Genomic DNA, 17,185 nt, shown 5'->3' with positions numbered 1-17,185 from the left:
AGAGAGAGAGAGAGAGAGAGAGAAGCAGTGGATGTCAACTATATAAGAAATGCTTTGCAATAACTTCTATAGGATGTTATGGATCAACTTTGCTGATGCTGATTTGTTTAATAAGAATTATTATAAGCTCTCCAGAAGGGTAGTACTCGATTAGCGTCAAGGATGCTCTTATAAGGTCCAAAGAGCTGTGGGTCGTTAGCCGGACACAACGGAAAGCAACGATTTCAGGTTACCCGGTAGATCGATGTAGAGCGTATCTACCTTTTTAATTAATGCTCAAATATTTCATGCCTAAACCATTTCCAAACTACGACATAGGCAGCCATAATCCATATGGATCTGTTATCTGGGCCTATCGGATTTTCTAAAGCACTTCAATTGCTCTTGTGTCTTTTTATACCGCAGTAGTTGTTATCTTTATAGTCGCTCCCCGTGCTTCTTTCTATCTATGATTCTAGCTGATGTTTTTACGGGAAACACATTGTACCTGTACTTGTATTTGATTACAGTAGTAGCACGAGGACGGCTAGGATATTCTGTTGGCCCAGCTTCGGTCTGAAGTGCCGCACAATTTTCGGTTGTGAAGTTTCCCCGGACTTTACGACTATCGAGCTCGTAAGATGCGCGTGCTCGGCTCCTTGTAACCATGTGACGTTCATATAGGTGCGCGAACAATATTGACATTGGGTAAAAATAACAGCTGACGCGTGCTTATGTATGAATTGTGGGCTTTGCAGTATGGGTATTTGGCATCAAGCACATAACATCATTGCTTGATCGTGCTCGTCTTAATCGGTGATAGCATCTGAACCTTGCCGCTACGGTTAAAAAGTTAAAAAAAAAAAAAGTCCAACATTAATTTTCAGCCTCTACTCCTTGTATATTGAATTATACTGCATCTGAATCGTTAGATCTGAATCGTTACAGGGTCGACTTAATCGGGCTCACCACGGTTGATGATGACGACCAGTTGCAGACGTCGCTCCACTCGCTTCAAGCTAACTACGATTCGTAGTTTTTCTCTAAGAAGTACGACTACTTGGAAATCTAATATCGTTATGTATCTAGTGTGGCTTCCTAGTTATGTGGAGCGAGAAAAGGCGTTAGAATTCCATGAGAGAAACTGCAAATCCGGCCACGAATTTAATATTTTTTGTCGGTTTTCTGAAGACAAAATGGTGTTCGAACTTCGACTATCGTCTTTAGTAACCGTCAGATCAACCGCGTACAAATAACATGCTCTTCCATAACCATAACCGCCTGTTTCTCTAAACATGTTCACGGCGGGGTTCGAACCTAGGATGAACGATCCGCTAAAGTTTTCAGTCGAGTTAATTCGATAATAGTGTTCATTTCCGCGCTGTCGTCCCAGATCACGGCTTCCTCTCTACCAGCAGCAACAATCTGGTCTGCCGTCGGACGATCTGCGCACCTATACACACACAACTCTGTTCTATAGATTGTGATATATCCCGATTCTCGTCACAGTTAACCCGTCGTTACGATAGTGGGATTGATTTTGCATCGATTCCAACTCGTTTCCGTTTGTTGTTTCTACGATAAATAATTTATTTATGCTATCTCGCGCGACAATGCAACTACTCTTCTGCTGACGCTACCCTTTTATCTTGCCGTTTTATTATCATCTCTATAGCGAAGCTGCTACGACAAACATTAAACGGCAATTTTGAGCGGACGAGCGCAACAAGGAGTGTTTGCAAAGCTAGCACACTGGAGCTCCGACTTTTCCAAATTTGTTACGGAATGTTGTTATTATTATGTAATAGTTTTTGTGATCAACTACTCATTCTTCTAGTAAACTAATTTAGGTAACGGCTATGATTGTTGCCACCATTCCTACTAGCGATTGGTCGTATTGTTTACATAATTCGTGAGTGGTTTCGATTTCGCTGGCGCGGAAGCCGGCTGCTAGAGTAGTCGGTGAGCGAGCGTAACGCTAGCACATTTGTCGTGAGTGAGCACTAGGCGACGAACTCATCTGACCAGTTGCGGCGGCGCCAGCAGCAGCGGAGGAGGTCCTCGTCGCCGTTGTCGTCGTTGACATCGCGTCGGCGCCGGAGCGAATAGGCCAGAACACAGGCCGACACAGCGAGCGCTCACGGACTGGACAGACGGTCAAGTTGGACAGTCGAACGAAAGAGGTTCTCACAACAGACACCGCTATTGTGGCTCTTTTTGATTGTTTCTTCGGCCGCCACAGCAGCCATTCGTTTCGTTCGTGTGCTGCTGCTACAGCAGTTTCTACTGACCGCTGTTGCTACTCGGTGCTGTCGGACTTGATGCTGCGAACGAACGAACGAACAATCCGTTTGGCCGTGTCGCCGTGAGCGGTTGCAGTCAAGAACAGTCTAGTTGTGGTGTCGTCGTCGTCGTCGTCGTCACTGCTGCTGCTGTGCTGTGCTGTGCTGAGTCAGCGGCTGAGAGAGCTCGTCACCCCGGTGCGGCACAAGCGGTAGCAGCAGTTCGTCGTCATTGGCAGCGGTGTGCTCGCCCTTGTGTACTTCAGTTTAAGAGTCGATGTCGATCGCTGTTCCTGCTGTACATGACCACCCCCTTCTATTGCTTATTTGTTGCTCGCGGACAAGTGTATTTGTTGTTTATTACACACCGTCAGTTTGCTGCCACCGCCGTTTCTGACACGAGCAGTTGTGCTGCGGGGCGTATGCTGTCGGTACGTTCATTCGTGGCCGCCGGACTGATTTGCTCGTGCATAGGACAGATGGTTTGTTTCGTTAACCGTCTGTGAAACACAACTCACGGCTCATATCACTTGGCCAAGCCAACCGTCATCCGGATCAGACAATAGATGGATGATGACGACGACATTTGTCGGCGATAATTTTGCGACGATCAAATGAATGACAAGCGCAACTGAGGGTGAGGGTGAAGGTGAAGGGCTGTGGGCTGCAGTACGGGGGTAGAACTGAATGAAAGAGTGACGTATAGAAGGCAGCGGAAGTGAGATGATTAAAAGTGAGCCGAAATGCACTAAAACGACGCTCGTTGATTGGAGTAGAAGACACGAAGAAGAATCATGGAAGATTTGCTTCATATAGTTGACAGTGCGGAACCGTTTGTCGATACATGGCAAATGGTTATATTACTATAGTTAACGTGTGTGTGTAATGCGGGGATGATTCGCCGCAGACGAATATTCTAATTATTCACACGCGTTTGCTCCTGTGCTGCAGTGGCTGTATTTTGTAAACGATCAGCCCAGGTCAATTGGTGCCAAATTGGGCGTTCGACAAAGCTCACTCTCGAACATCCCTATCAGTGGAAGGACAACACACGACTGACTGGTACGGGTATCGTAATGTCAACAATCGTAACAAGAACAACGTCTAACATTACGACTGCTATTATCATTACTTTTCCTACTGAGGCAATATTGTTCAAACCCACCACTGAATCGTCATACGACATTGTTGAAAATATCTGTACTGGCGGTGGCATTCTTTTTTTCATCGCTACACAGAATCCGCTCGTTTAGTGTGTTTCCCGTAACGCTTAGTAAGGTAGATTTAGCCGAACACAGTTCCCGACAGATCTAGCACGGAGCGGTAAAACAGGGCTGACAGGTTGATTCAGAGCTGCTCGGAAAGCTCTGCTATGAGCCGATATGCTAGCTGTACATAGGTTAGTAGTATAAAGTCGCCTGGCGGCATTCGGCCCGGGCGCAACGTCGCCCTATAGCGTTCAAATCCAACGTGAGTGAGTATCGCTGAGACTCAACAGAGTGCTCACGACGGCAGAGCAGTGTAGCGGAGTTCCATTTCGGAACGTGTGGGAAAAGGCAGCCGATTTGGCCAGTAGTCGAGTCCGACAACGAGGTCTACTCGTTGGACCGGATCCTTTACAAGCGACGTTTCCGTATTGTGGTGTGTGTGTGTGTGCGCGCGCGCCTCTGTACGTTACGCGAACGTCTGACGTTCACCAAGCTGCGGCTGTTACTCGTCAATTGGATTCCCAATAGCATAACATCATTCGTTATTTCAGCCTTTGTGCTGTGCTCATGCCATGTTGGCCCACATGTACCTACTTAGATCCTAGCTAGATCATTACGATTGGTCTGAAACTAACCGGTCGCTTTTACCAGTTATGATGTATAATGGGGTGCTTGTAACAACCAGACAGAAGCTTCAAATAACGCCGCTCTAGCATCGCCAGTGATCTAAGTGATCAATCCAGTGGTATACGGTTAGTTTACCTGGGAACACAAGAGCTCGGCTGAACAAACAAAGCCTCATATATATATATATATATATGGAGAACACCAGGAGCGTTCTACAGTGGATCTGAACCAAACGTAGAAAAATTACATAGCAATAAATACCAATCACATCAAGTCAAACGTATGCTGAGCTTACATGCAGAATCCATCTGACAAAACAAAGACGAAATTTACGAACGGATCAGCTTAAGATCCAGGAGGCTCTTTATTTTTTGCTCCAGCCCAACGCAAACGGACCCGAACAAGTAGCGTCCAAAAACGCGAGTGGGCGGCAAGGCTATCTCCGCCTCTGATAGAACTGCAGTGGCGTTTACACACGACAAAGCCGCTTCCCATTGTTGTTACCACGCACTATGCGCAAAGGGAGACAAGAACGGCAGGGACGAAACTGTAAGCGTCAACCGAATGATAAACGAATCATCGGCGCTTAGCAGGACGAACCAAATAGAAGATCGACACGAACCGAGATGTAACAACAGGTATAAGTTAAGCCGATAAAAAAAAAACGTCATATATAAGCGTTAGAACAATATAAATAAAAAACGCTTCCATTACTCCAATAAGTGCATATTGGGCTGCTCCTATTCCCGTGCTTGCCTCATACGTATGCGTATTGTATGTAATCGACGGCATAGCTGATCCTATGACACGTGCTCTGTATCAAGTGAGTAATTGCAACGAGTACGCCGGGAAGCTGTAAGCTCGCTTCCTACACGGCGCTGTTCGGCACAGTACACTAGATTTCCTGCCCGAAGGAGTACACGCGGTCGAATAGAGATCAGTAGCCGGTCGAGGTAGGCCTTTAACTACGTTGCGAGTTAGACTCTCATGTAGCCTAAAATAACAAGTTGCTACCACACGAAGGCGTGAGGTCAAGAAGACGTGCTAGAAAATTGCGTTGTTGCCTTTCTTGTAGAGAAAGCCGGCAGGCCTATAAACCCTGCGATTGTAACTGTGCCTAAGCTTGTGCCCATCATGGATAGTGAGTAACCTCTGGCTGAAGAAGATTATGGGTTAGGTGACATGCTGCCAAAGTATTGTCAACAAATAGGCAGCTTGATTGTTTGTTTCGTGTATATTGTGAGATGTTCTCAGTTGTGAGCTGGTAATTGGTGTAGTTGTGTCAAACAGCCGTGCGTATATAGCTACGGGAGATTATTGTTGTGTATTGTTTTACTAGACGCACAAGGGAACCGCGCAGGATGGGGCGCGGTCGAAGTCCTGAGGATATGAATGGTAACAAAAAGCCATCGAGTAGATCTCGATCGAAATCTCGGGATCGGAATTCAAATTCTGGGAGGTATGTGATGTTCAACAATTGGTAATGTTTTTACTCACATATACCAAAGCTGTGTTGTATATACTTAGTACACTTAACACTATTTGGTAGTTTCCATATAGCAGTGAGTGTTTAGCTTTATCGAACGAAGAAAACTAATTGAAACATTCTTTTTCGGTAATTGAAGGTGCGTCTGGAGGGAGCGGACTCAATCGGCCCTGCAATGGTCACGATTTTTTTTCTTCAAATCCTTTCAATTTCTTCACATTTACTGAACTTTAAATCAAATGTGTTTACATTATTGTACTACAATTTGATGAGCATTACCACCTCGGACTTGGAAGATGTTGATAGATGGACCTTGTAAAGGAATCATCCACGCCGACTTAAACATCCATAGCGCATATATGTGCATAATATGTAACAATATATTTTTAGCGTGGACTCGCTTAGCGAGCAGTTATTAGTTGCCATATCTTTATCCAACGAGTTCTCGCCAATATCTAGCTCCACGCGAGACACGCACCGTGTTTCCATACCTAGCTAAGCCCCAAATTTCGACAGTCGTTAGGGTACTCCTGATGCTAGGTTAAGTCCAATAACAGAAATAATAATTATTATTAGTATTATTGCTATTATTGATCGTCACGGAGATTTTCATTGCTTATTTTCTTCTTTACGTGGGCATCTACATCTACGCCAACCGGTGGCCTTGGTTCGGAACTCGGTAGCTGTTACTTCGAGAGTACTACCCTTTTTTTTGCGATTTCTACTATCGTTACCCCGATAAAACTCGTAGCCACCCCTAAAAATTGAGACGTCCTTATTCATCACGTGCCGATATGGTAGAAACCCGCTTTGCTCCACATCTTCTACAACTGACGTCGTTTAGCAAAGCATCTACTATCTATACATATCTACCGTATGTGTCATAGCAGGTACTGTGAAGTCGTCAAGCTCGCGAAACGTCCATAACAGCCATTGTTTCTATAGTGGTTTCACGATTCTGGTCCGAAGCAGTGGACCGACGGTGGAGTTCGCGAAGCGTCCCCAATACAGGTGGCCGGATTAGATTGGATTTGATCGTCCAGCGTCGAATAGGCTATGTTGCAGTGCTCCGGTTGCTCACTTGTACGATTTCTTATCGCCTCGTCGATTCTTACTGTTGTATTTTGGCTATCATTGACGTACATTTGTGGCTTGGCTCACCTCACTGCCGATTCAGGCTAATGCTTTTGCAATCGTCGCCGTCCACTGGCATTAGGTGTGTCCTTGTCGACTGAACAAGGCGCGTGCTGTCTCTGTGAAATAGAGTCGATCTAACATGCTGCTATTGATACTCATAGGTATTCACACGCACACATTATCTCATGCCAACATGTTAACACCGTCTCAGACCTGTATATAATATAGGATAGCGGTTGTTCGATAGAGTTTTCAGTTTTTTTTCATAGGAGAAGATAGATATAAGTGTATTGGGTTGGTATATGCAGATATCAGAAGCCAAATGTGTGCGTTCGGTAGGCAACTTTATCGTTAAGGCCAGTTTATGTAAAGCTAAGTGTTATGTATTTACGCTATGATGGACGCAGAGTGGCTTCTGATTTCGCGCTCATTTATACGGTTTTGGCAGTGTCATCCGTTGCTGGTTGTACTGCGGTCGGGTGTGAAGAATGAATGATAACTTCAACGTTGTTCTTGGGAGCGTCACTCTTCGAAAGTAATTTATCGCATGCAGGAGCCTAAAAGACGGGTCGAAAGTGCCTTGCTTTTTTCCATGCTAAAATTATCTTATTATGTTTATTATGGTGTTCGTGTTCTAACTTGAATATATATGCGTCGCAAGCTGTGAAGTACCCACATTCACTATAAAAGCCTTTGATTTTCGTCACAGAAATGTAAACGAAAATTTATAAATATAAGCTGGACAAAGCCTTTGTCCAAACCTTCGTCTAGCTTATATTTATGTATATATGATTCCATACCGCGAGGCTATTCCATAATATCCTCGACACTGTCGTCATTTATCAAAGACTGATGCATACGGCCCACGGTGTGTGACCGACACCATAGGCATATAAGTACTATAAAATGCTTAGCGAATTTAATCTCTAAAAAACTGTTAGTTCTATTGCCCTTTGCCTCCCTTCTCCATTGTCGATCGTTTCGGCACACTGGCCATTCTATTCAGCTATAACGTAAGCAGTGAAAAACAACCACCTATTATCTCTACTTTTCCAAAGTAATCAAACGCATCGCCCTTTAAAACTAGTTTGGATCTGACTCCTACTACATGTCAGTTAAGCAGGAATTGAGATAGCGCGCAAACTCGTGCTGCGGCAGTCGACAGAAACGATATGCTAGTTGCTGTGGCGGAAACCAGCCGTGAGGGCCACTCGTTATTGAACGGAAGAGGGCATTATCCAATTATATTATCGTTCATTAACAGGGCCATCGGTTTATAGACGTAGGTTCCAGCTAGTTTCTCATGCGTTCAGTATAGTCGAAAAGCCGCTGACTCGACAGCTGTCGCTCCGGCAACTTTAGTCACAAAACACTAACGCTAATGCTGTTGTGCTGCAGTTTCAAAAGATCGCGGTTGATTCGGCACTAAGCTGAGGTAAATGACCTCAAGGAAGATGGGCGTTGGAGTTCGGCCGCATATCGAAATGATTTCCGTGCCTGCAGGCTTGACCACCGTGCTTCATTCGTTTTGCCAAGCCAGCTTAGCTTCTACTTGTTTCCTATAGCAGGATCTGGCCGTACCTTCGTGCAGTATCTTGCCGGCTTTGAGCAGCTTTTGAACTGGCAGCAACTGAAGATAGTAGCATCAATTGGTCAAACGGTGCCAATGGTAATGCCAGAGGTTGGAATTGCTTTTTTTTTTTTGCGTTTTTTTTGGGTCTGCTCGCTGACTTCAGTTGGGCAGTTGGTCGGATAGCGCAGGTAACCTGGTCCTGTTGGCGAAGTCACGATTTTCACGCCATGTTACTTACTACTAATATATTGTGTATTACTGTATTAGAGATAGAGTAATGTCGGGACACGTCGGGCTAGCATCCGAAGCCAGCAGTCTCAGAATGCGTACTAAATAAACAACTCGCCAGTATTGCCAGTGGTAGTTACAGGCGCCGGCCTCCACTGCCTGACTATGGCTAAAAATGTACTGGTATAAAATATTTATACTGGCCAGGGAGTGCAACGGTCGTAAACATTGAGTTTCTCCAGTTGCTCGAGAGGATTTTTCTGACAGCTTGTGTAGAACAAGCTGTTCGTTCAGTGGATTCTCATATTCTGTGTGCGTAACCCAAACAGTGGCTGAGTCGCAAACGAATTTCGCACGTTACGTGAGAAAGTCGCTAGCGAAACCTTGATACGGTATGACGAAACTATTGCAGATGCGAGGTACTCTTCGTGACATTTGTTTTTTTGCCGTTCAGTACAACGAGTGAGTCATTCACAAACAGCCCAGTTTACACTTCCATACGATTTTAGACACGTTGTTTTTGAAGTTTAAACAGTTTTTTAAAGGTTTTTTTTTTTCTCATTGAAACACTTTTCTTCGTAAGTTCTTGTCTGTTGAACTGTGGCATGTGTATAGAAAAATCACAGCTTTTTTTTTTTTTTTTCATAATTCATTTTAGTACTCCTTAACACTTTCGCAAAATGCATTAAATGCTTCTACTAGTGAATAAATCGTTACAATTAATAAGAGCTATAATTAATGGTTACGTAGAGCCTCTCTATGCGTTGCCATATTCAACAGCAGAAATACATCTCACTAAACATCGACTAGTGTTCACATGCCGCACTTTTTATCGGTTACGCCTGGCTCGTACTACCTATCCTCCCTGTTTCCCATATTGATCCGGTGCACTCTTCGCTCGGTCTGTGGCTTTTCATCTGATTGACAAATGAAGTTGTCAGATACTTGCCAAGGGATCAGCACGCATACTCCGGCCATTGCAAGCTGTCTGAGCTGAGCCTACAAAAATCCAATCAAGAGTTTACACATCTCGTCTCTCGAAGAGAAGGTCCCAAGAAGTCGAAGGGTCGAATGTGGTGGAAACCGACTTGCTCCTGGCCATCACCGTTATCATCGGGAAGCACCATCAACACAAGCCCAAGTTCCGACCATGTCCACCCCACCCTCCCGTTGATATTGCGGTAACACCATAAAACAGCGCAAAACTAACGTATTGTCATCGCTCATGTATAGACCGAATCATCATATAATATTACTAGATCTCATCGCCCACTCGCAGACACAGAATGAAAATCACCGACACCTACGTACACGTTATACATTTGCTTTGTCAATCACCGATGTCTACATGGCCGATTCAAGAGATTTGGTATTTGCAATGCGCATGCAGAGATTCAAAGGGAAAGTGTGAATTAAAACGACGAAATATAGAGGACCTTGTTGGCAGCAGGTCCGCAAACAGGAACGCATATTTGAACGGACGGATGAGGTTAGGTCGTCATTCGTTTGTTGAGTGCCTAGAGCAGAGAATGGGAGAGTCGTTGATAGCTGACCTTAAACAAGGTCTGCCTGAACAGTTGGCGTTGAGAATCGAACAACCGAGTTAGCCACTGGCCTTCTTTCTGCTTCTGTGACTATGACAAGTTAATAACGAAATGCTGCACAGCGACAGAGTTAGCCTGGGCTTTCATTTTATTATAATGGATCGTGAGGTAGAAGGATACGAAAATGCTTAGAGTAGTAATAATAGTAATAACATTGTTGTCATTGCTGCTATTGCGTACAACAATAAAACCTAGGCAGATTTAGTCAATTTCAAACTGGCTACACTTAGCCATTAGTGACAACGTCACTGTGGTCCCGTGTTGTATATATGCTGAGCAAGTGTTTGGATTAGATCCAATAATTTAAACTGCTCGTGCCGTGGTACGTTATGGCTACTATTACTCTAACGGTCTGTTCCTGTGCGAGCGCGTTCGAGAAATAAACATTGTGCTCCGAACAACATATATAGAAAGCATCAACGGATCGGAGGTTGTGACCAGCGAACAGTTACGCAACTCAAGATCATCACATTTATTGGCTGGAAAGACCGATCCAATCTTCAGTTCGACTTAGCAATATTTGGGAAACGTTCGTGATGAGCGCCCACTTTTTCGGGTCCTTTTGATTTCAATTCAGTGGCTTAAATGATTTTGGCGTATGAGCAAATGGACTTCGACCCTGCCTTTCATATTGAAATTTACGATTCATAATAACTTATAGATTGCAGAACGAAACCACTGCTTGGATGAGTTTCTGTGCTTGAGGTAGACCCCACTAGCGATGTCGACCCACTAATTAATGGACGTTCTGTAAATAAATCGCTCTAAATAGTCGCCAGGAAAAAAAGAATTATTTATATAAATGAGAAAACTTAAGTAGTATGTGCGTGTCCACACGTTTTGCTAACGAATAACTATATAGAATATAATTATCTAAACAGGTTAATCATATGATATTTGTATAGGAAGAAATACCTCTTACACATGGTTGCCTAACGATAATAGGACGCCGGTGATGCCAGTGGGATAAGGCTAATACCGGCCATTATTCCAACCCAGTTTAGGCCAACTAACCACAGTTCAAACTAGCTGGATGCTGTGATAGGATACGCGCGTATGGCCGTAGGAAAGAAAGCCATGGATTATACGGTTCGTCTTTACCGCGCCCAATCTAGCACATAAATAACACACAAGATAATACATAAATTGAATTTAACAAATTAGATGCAAATGTTTCAATGGAAATAATAGATGTGTTAATTGAAATTATATCCGACTACCTAGAAAACGTTCACATCGCGTTGTGGAGTATTGCTATGAAGCCGCTTTGCGAAGTCCATCAGCAAGCTAGTTAAAAAGAAATGTAAGGATATGGCAATTACTAGGACCGAACGGTAACAGGCCTTAGCAGCAACCTAGTTGGCAAAACTTTGCAGTCTAAAAATAGGCTTAAAGAAGGTGTTCTTACAGGTGTTGCTGTCAGATAGCTGCAGATAGTTTTTACTAATTAATTTAGTTGTGTAATAAACGAGAACTTGGAAGTGTGTTGGCAAATTCAAAGCGAGTGGTTTGCCTTCAAATGACAGTAGTGTCGCAGTTTTCTTCGCTATTACTACTAGTACTGCATTTTTATTTAACTACAATTAATAACTAGAAATTGTGCGTATTTTCTTAGCTTTTACCTTTCCCACTTCATTTTTTTGTTCTCTATTCTAAACAGCTTACACATTTGAAGACAGAGAACCAAGACCGAGTCAGTTGGCTACTTATGCGTGAAGCAGTAAACGTATAAGCAAAAACATAAAATCGACCCAGATTGCTCGACTGCTTTCAGTATCATCGCTACCCAGATGAATAATAGCACGACCCGTTTTCTGATTGTCAGCCCGGTAGCACCCGTGAGGCAAGTGATACAGTAGAGCCTTACGATCCGCCTTCGAAACTTTGGACGGCTGTCGATGAACGGTGGCGTTAGCGTCAGGTCTCTTAGGAACACTCGTATTCTCTCATCCTGATACGTAAAAAAAAAACTAGCGTAAAAACAAAAAGTAGTCATGGGTTCCTATTTGCTTAACGGTTAGGCTCGCGGAACAAAAAGCGCAGATAAGCACAAGCGGAAGTTATAATTTATCACTGTAGCATATAGTTAAGATATGGCAGTGAGAAAAATGTACTGGGTAACGAAACGGTTATTTGAAGAACAATGACCAGCGCTGCCCAAATGGCAAAAGGCTGCTGACGTTTCAGGTTATCGCAAGTTAGATAAATAGTACAATTTGGCTGCATACAAGATCACTTTAATGTCTGTCCTTGTTGTATTTCAAATGTATGTGAGTGGCAAAGCTTAATTCAGCGCGATTGATAATAGAGAAAGACGCTAGCAGGTCGAAGGACGTGGTTCTTGACTGTGATCGATACGGGCTACCGCATGACACTTCAACGTGCAGCCGAGTGCAAGACAGCACAGAGGTCTCGATCTAGCTAAAAGATCACTTCCGTAACGATGTTCTGCGACAAAAAAAGAACTTCCTTGCTTCGTTTAGCGTCACAAGTTGTATGAACACAGATAGGTGCAGTCAAAATGAGAAGATTAACTAGGGACACTAGTTTGGCAGCGGTATTATAGTCTACTGACACGAACGTTTTATCTAGTTGACAAAACTGGTTATCTAGATCTCAATGAAGCTGCTGTCAACAAGACGCGGTGGCGTCGCAGCAGATAGCAGATATAATTCAGACAAATAGGTGCTAACGTTATCGAAACACATGAGAGGAGAATGACTTGAATGAAATACCGACTTATTATTGCGAGCACAAATATTGATTTTCCGATACAATTCAGTCGGTCTTCAGTGAGCTGCACCGTAATGTGCCTCATCAGGAGACACAAGCTCAGGATGAGACCGGCTAGCTAATCGTCTGTCCCGATTAGCGGTTTTAATCGGGTCTTTTCTCCAGGAACTTTCCTACTATTTCGTTGTGTGTCGCGTGTCAGATTATTGGCACCATTGAAAACGACCCGTATTTGGCCACACGGGTCAACTACAACAACAGCCACAGCCACGTCAACCAATAACTGCTTCACTTTCTATTTGTTCAACAATCTTTCTGCTTATCATCAATATACCGAAAAACACAAACATAATAAACACCATTGATTGCTAAATATGCTCGTCTGTTCACGTCAACTTTTCATATTAAAATTATTCATTATGGACCGTGCGGAGGCTTCAATCGTAATAGCTACGGATATTTACAGCTAACTCATCTTCCAGAGCGAACGAACCAGCGGAATGTATCGCCCCAGTCAGATAAGATGCCTCGACAAATATTCTTATTTTAAAGTTGTCAGTCGTTTTCTAGAGTAGGGGACGACGTAGGGATGGTCACGCCGATCGTGAAAAATCTTTCCAGCGTTACATCAAAAATCCAGCCGTACTCGACAAGCTATGCTGCCTCCAGCTGTTGGTGAGACCCAATTTCCTCATGAGACGCAAACGCTCGAGTGTGAAGAACGGAATCATTCATTTCTCAAGCTCATACCTCCGACTTAATACGCCACAAACATTATTCAAACGCCCCACAAAGTTACATCGTCAAGATATGCAAGCTGGTGGCGCTGGCAGCAGTGCACCTCCTGCTCAGAGGTCTAGCGTCTGGAGTAGACACGGGCACACCTGCATTTGTTTGTCCGTTCGCTTGCCGCCTGCTCGTCCAAGGTGAGCCACTCAATGCAGATGAACGGAAGGTCAATAAAGACTCTCCGAAGGTTAAGGTGGCGCACCCTGCGCTAGTCTGGCCGCACAACGGCATTGAGTACCCCAGGGCTTACCTAAGCAAACTAGTCACATTTATGTGTGCATCCCACACAAAGGACAAAAGAGAGAGAGTGACTTAGCGTGCGAAAAGAGGGAGAGAAACGATATTGAGAGGGTAACTTTGATACTATCATTCGTTTTTAGCGTTTCTTTATTTTTAGCACAGTGTCGCCCGGGCGATGGATTCGCGATACCTGTCGTGCATAGGTGTGAAATAACGTCGTTGTTACGGCTACGAGAGCGGCACTATAAATGCTGTCAACCTGCAGGCTCTATGATAAGAATGTTTGTTTATAGGATCGCTTAGAAGCGTCAGATGTGGAAGCAAGTTCTCTACCTCTGGCGTCGGTATGGAAAAGATGGCACGCCGGCCAGGCACCAAATGAAGGTCCGAGCAATCGACCTTAAATCAGGTTCAGATGTCGATTTTTCCGAAATTGCGAATTTCTAATACAATCGTTGGGATGACTCAGTTTTACCTTCGGCGGGTGCTGAGAGATGTAAATAACACGCTAGATATATCTCTGGTGAGATTTAGGCTTGGAGTCCTCCTCAAAAGCTCTCTGCTTAGCAGTATTAATCGCTTGAATGCGGATAACAGACAGAAGTAATCGATTTTATTTGAGCCTAAGAACACTGGATTTATTCCTTAACCGAACGAACGCGGCTAGTAAACGTTGTTCTCAGGAAAACCTTCTGATACTAAAAACTGATCGACTTAGAATTGAACACGAGGAGCTGTCGACTGCCAGAACTTTCAGAATTAACAGAACTGTTTATGTTTAGAATGGGCTATTTGTTGCGGGACTTTCGACTAGTTTAAATGTATTAATGTATAAAGTAATTTAACTATATAGAGTAGTCTTCACAATACTGAGTCTGATCCAAGCTACAGATCCAGGCAGAAAGCTGTTTGCCTTTCTAATAATACAAGCTATATTTAGGCGTGAAAAGAGACCTGCACACTAATGGAGTTTCCGAGGTTCGGCGTGCGATCATCGTTCGATCCGTTACATTTTTTACGCCGAAAAATCATAATTAGGCGACTTACCGATGGTGTTAGGCGGGTGCCATCGGTCTGATTCTGTGGGAAGACGCGGTGCCATTATGGGAAGAAACGACACCGGTGCTTGCAATAGGTCTCGCTTATCTGCTGGCTGGCCTTAGTGGGCGTTATCTTGGCCTGTCGGAAACGAATGCAGCAAAGCAAGCCTTTGACAACTATCTAGCCGTATGTGATTCATTGATTTTGCTTAGTAGTCTAAATTGCTTTATACATACATGTGTCGTTACCGTTTCAGACTTTCAGAAAAGTGTGTGTGGATTAGGTTCAGTAGGCTATCGAGCCCCTTTATTAGAAAACGCTGGCGCCTATTCTTCAACGAATACAATTTGTTATGGGTTGGCAAAGTCCGATGTGCTACCAGTCGCCAAATCAAGCCTTAGCACGGATGTTGCGGAAAGAAAAAAGAAAATGGAATATTGATAAATAATAAGGAAATCGCGTGTTTTTGCTTGGTTCGACGTTTATAGACGTTCACAAAGTAGTTCTGTCGAAACGAGAGACGTTTCACTATATAGCGAACATGATGACGTTTAAATACGTGCGTTGAAATTGATCTGCTTGCCAACAAGCGCTGGACACTGAGAATTGTGACCAATAATCCGTGGCCGACATATTGTTCCCATCTATTTGTGAGTGCTGATCGTTAATTTATGGTAAATGTACCTATTTAGAACAGAAATATGTGTGTAATATTCAATAAGGCCTAAAACTGGCAACTAATAATCACCTGAAAAGGTCTCCTGTGAAACACAGATAGCACGAATAGTTTTGTGTTTAGCGTGACAATAGATAACTGTATGAAGATAATCATTGCGAAGCAATACTTGCGTCGAAATGAAACACAAGAATACAGTCGTCATCGTTGGCGTTCTGATAAATTTCGCGCACCTATCACGTGATTCCTCAGAGAAGTATTAGAGACCCCTCGAATGTGTCCTATGTCAAAGTTCCAGGGATATTCCTCCGGGAAGTCGAAACTAATCGGGTGAGTATGTCGAATCAGTATATTGAAGCTCAAGACGGGGCACAAATAAGTCGGCGTCCTTTTGTATGTAAATGTCGCACTTACAATGGAACTTCGCGTGTAACAGAGAAGCGAGTAACCAGTGGGGCAGCATTTTATGACGTTACCAATTACCATCCGCTAAACAGCTCGATCTCACCGAACACTAATCGATTGTAGGTGAGATTTCACTGCTAATCAACACGACGGCTTGTCGGAAGTCGCACAAAACCAGCTCGTATTTAGACATATACATTGTGTCGTGTTTCTTTGGTTACCGTAAGAGATGAACAAATAAACGTTTTGGATTTGACGCCCGCTACCGCCACGCCAAGCGTTGCTTTAGACTCAGGACGACGTTACCACGACACCGTCGTACAGAAGCATCCGAGGTCAGGTTGCCAATATGTGTGAAGACATATTCTCCAGTACGGCAACGAACATTGGAGCTGTGTGACAGGTTTTGTACAATGATCGAGTGCTTAAAGACGTTTTCCTTCACGTAATATAACTCTGAGTATAAAAATTGGTGATTTACATGTGGAATGTAGGAAATTCCAGTCAGCACGCTTGATTTTTGTCGGGAGGAGGGATATGTATTCTAAAGCGTGACTTGATGGCCGTGGCAAAATGCGTTTGCGATGATTTTTAAAGATCCGTATTATACACGTATCAAAATGAAGTCACTGACATTATATACGACTTCGTGTAAATGCAAAAGTTAAATACGTAAAGACGTTTAGAAGGAACTTTGTATTATTCGACGTCCTGTTATTTGTGATATCACATACTGGTTTGTTAGGCACGTGTTTGATTAGATGTTCACTAGTTAAAGGGACTGCTCCAGTCAGGCACACAAAAAGGCGTCTTTTTTTGATCTGCCTATGGACACGTTTGTTAAGGTTTGGACGAGTACGTATTCGACAACTCGACGATGGAGCGTCTATCGACATTCTGTCGTCGAGCAATAATCATTAATCTGTCGTTAACCTTGATTGAAGATACTCACGTATGGTTTGCTCATTCGAATGAGTAATATCATTTCAGTGTCGGCAAAGTGCCTGTTGGTGCCGATGAAATCATACTTTCATCATAGAACGTCAAGGCCTTTACCTATTAATAGGTTTTGCCTTTACGTACAAAATGGACATGTGTATATTTCTATATAAACCTATCCCATAAATGAAGAATTATATCTCAGAAAATTCCACGAAATATAGCCGGTACAAACGCG

At 43.6% G+C, this 17,185-nt stretch overlaps 1 protein-coding gene and 2 long non-coding RNA genes across 4 annotated transcripts in view; 2 read left to right on the top strand and 1 right to left on the bottom strand.

Annotated features, from left to right (window-relative positions):
- LOC111266970 (uncharacterized) overlaps positions 1–561 on the bottom strand; it is a 1,471-nt gene extending 910 nt beyond the window's left edge. The window contains exon 1 of the long non-coding RNA XR_002684350.2: positions 488–561. This is a non-coding gene — a long non-coding RNA (uncharacterized LOC111266970). The remainder of the gene's footprint in view (positions 1–487) is intronic.
- dlg1 (MAGUK family member discs large 1) overlaps positions 1–17,185 on the top strand; it is a 118,185-nt gene that overhangs the window by 78,801 nt on the left and 22,199 nt on the right. The window lies entirely within an intron of this gene.
- LOC147752604 (uncharacterized) lies at positions 7–6,178 on the top strand. The gene is made up of 2 exons (XR_015313617.1): positions 7–5,555; positions 5,722–6,178. It is a non-coding gene; the product is annotated as an uncharacterized LOC147752604 (long non-coding RNA).

This window comes from Varroa jacobsoni, unplaced genomic scaffold (assembly GCF_002532875.2).
Source record: "Varroa jacobsoni isolate VJ856 unplaced genomic scaffold, vjacob_1.0 scaffold_1133, whole genome shotgun sequence".
In the NCBI taxonomy this organism is placed as follows: Eukaryota; Metazoa; Arthropoda; class Arachnida; order Mesostigmata; family Varroidae; genus Varroa; species Varroa jacobsoni.
Note: the sequence above shows the minus strand (reverse complement) of the source record. Positions and strands in the feature narration are given on the sequence as shown.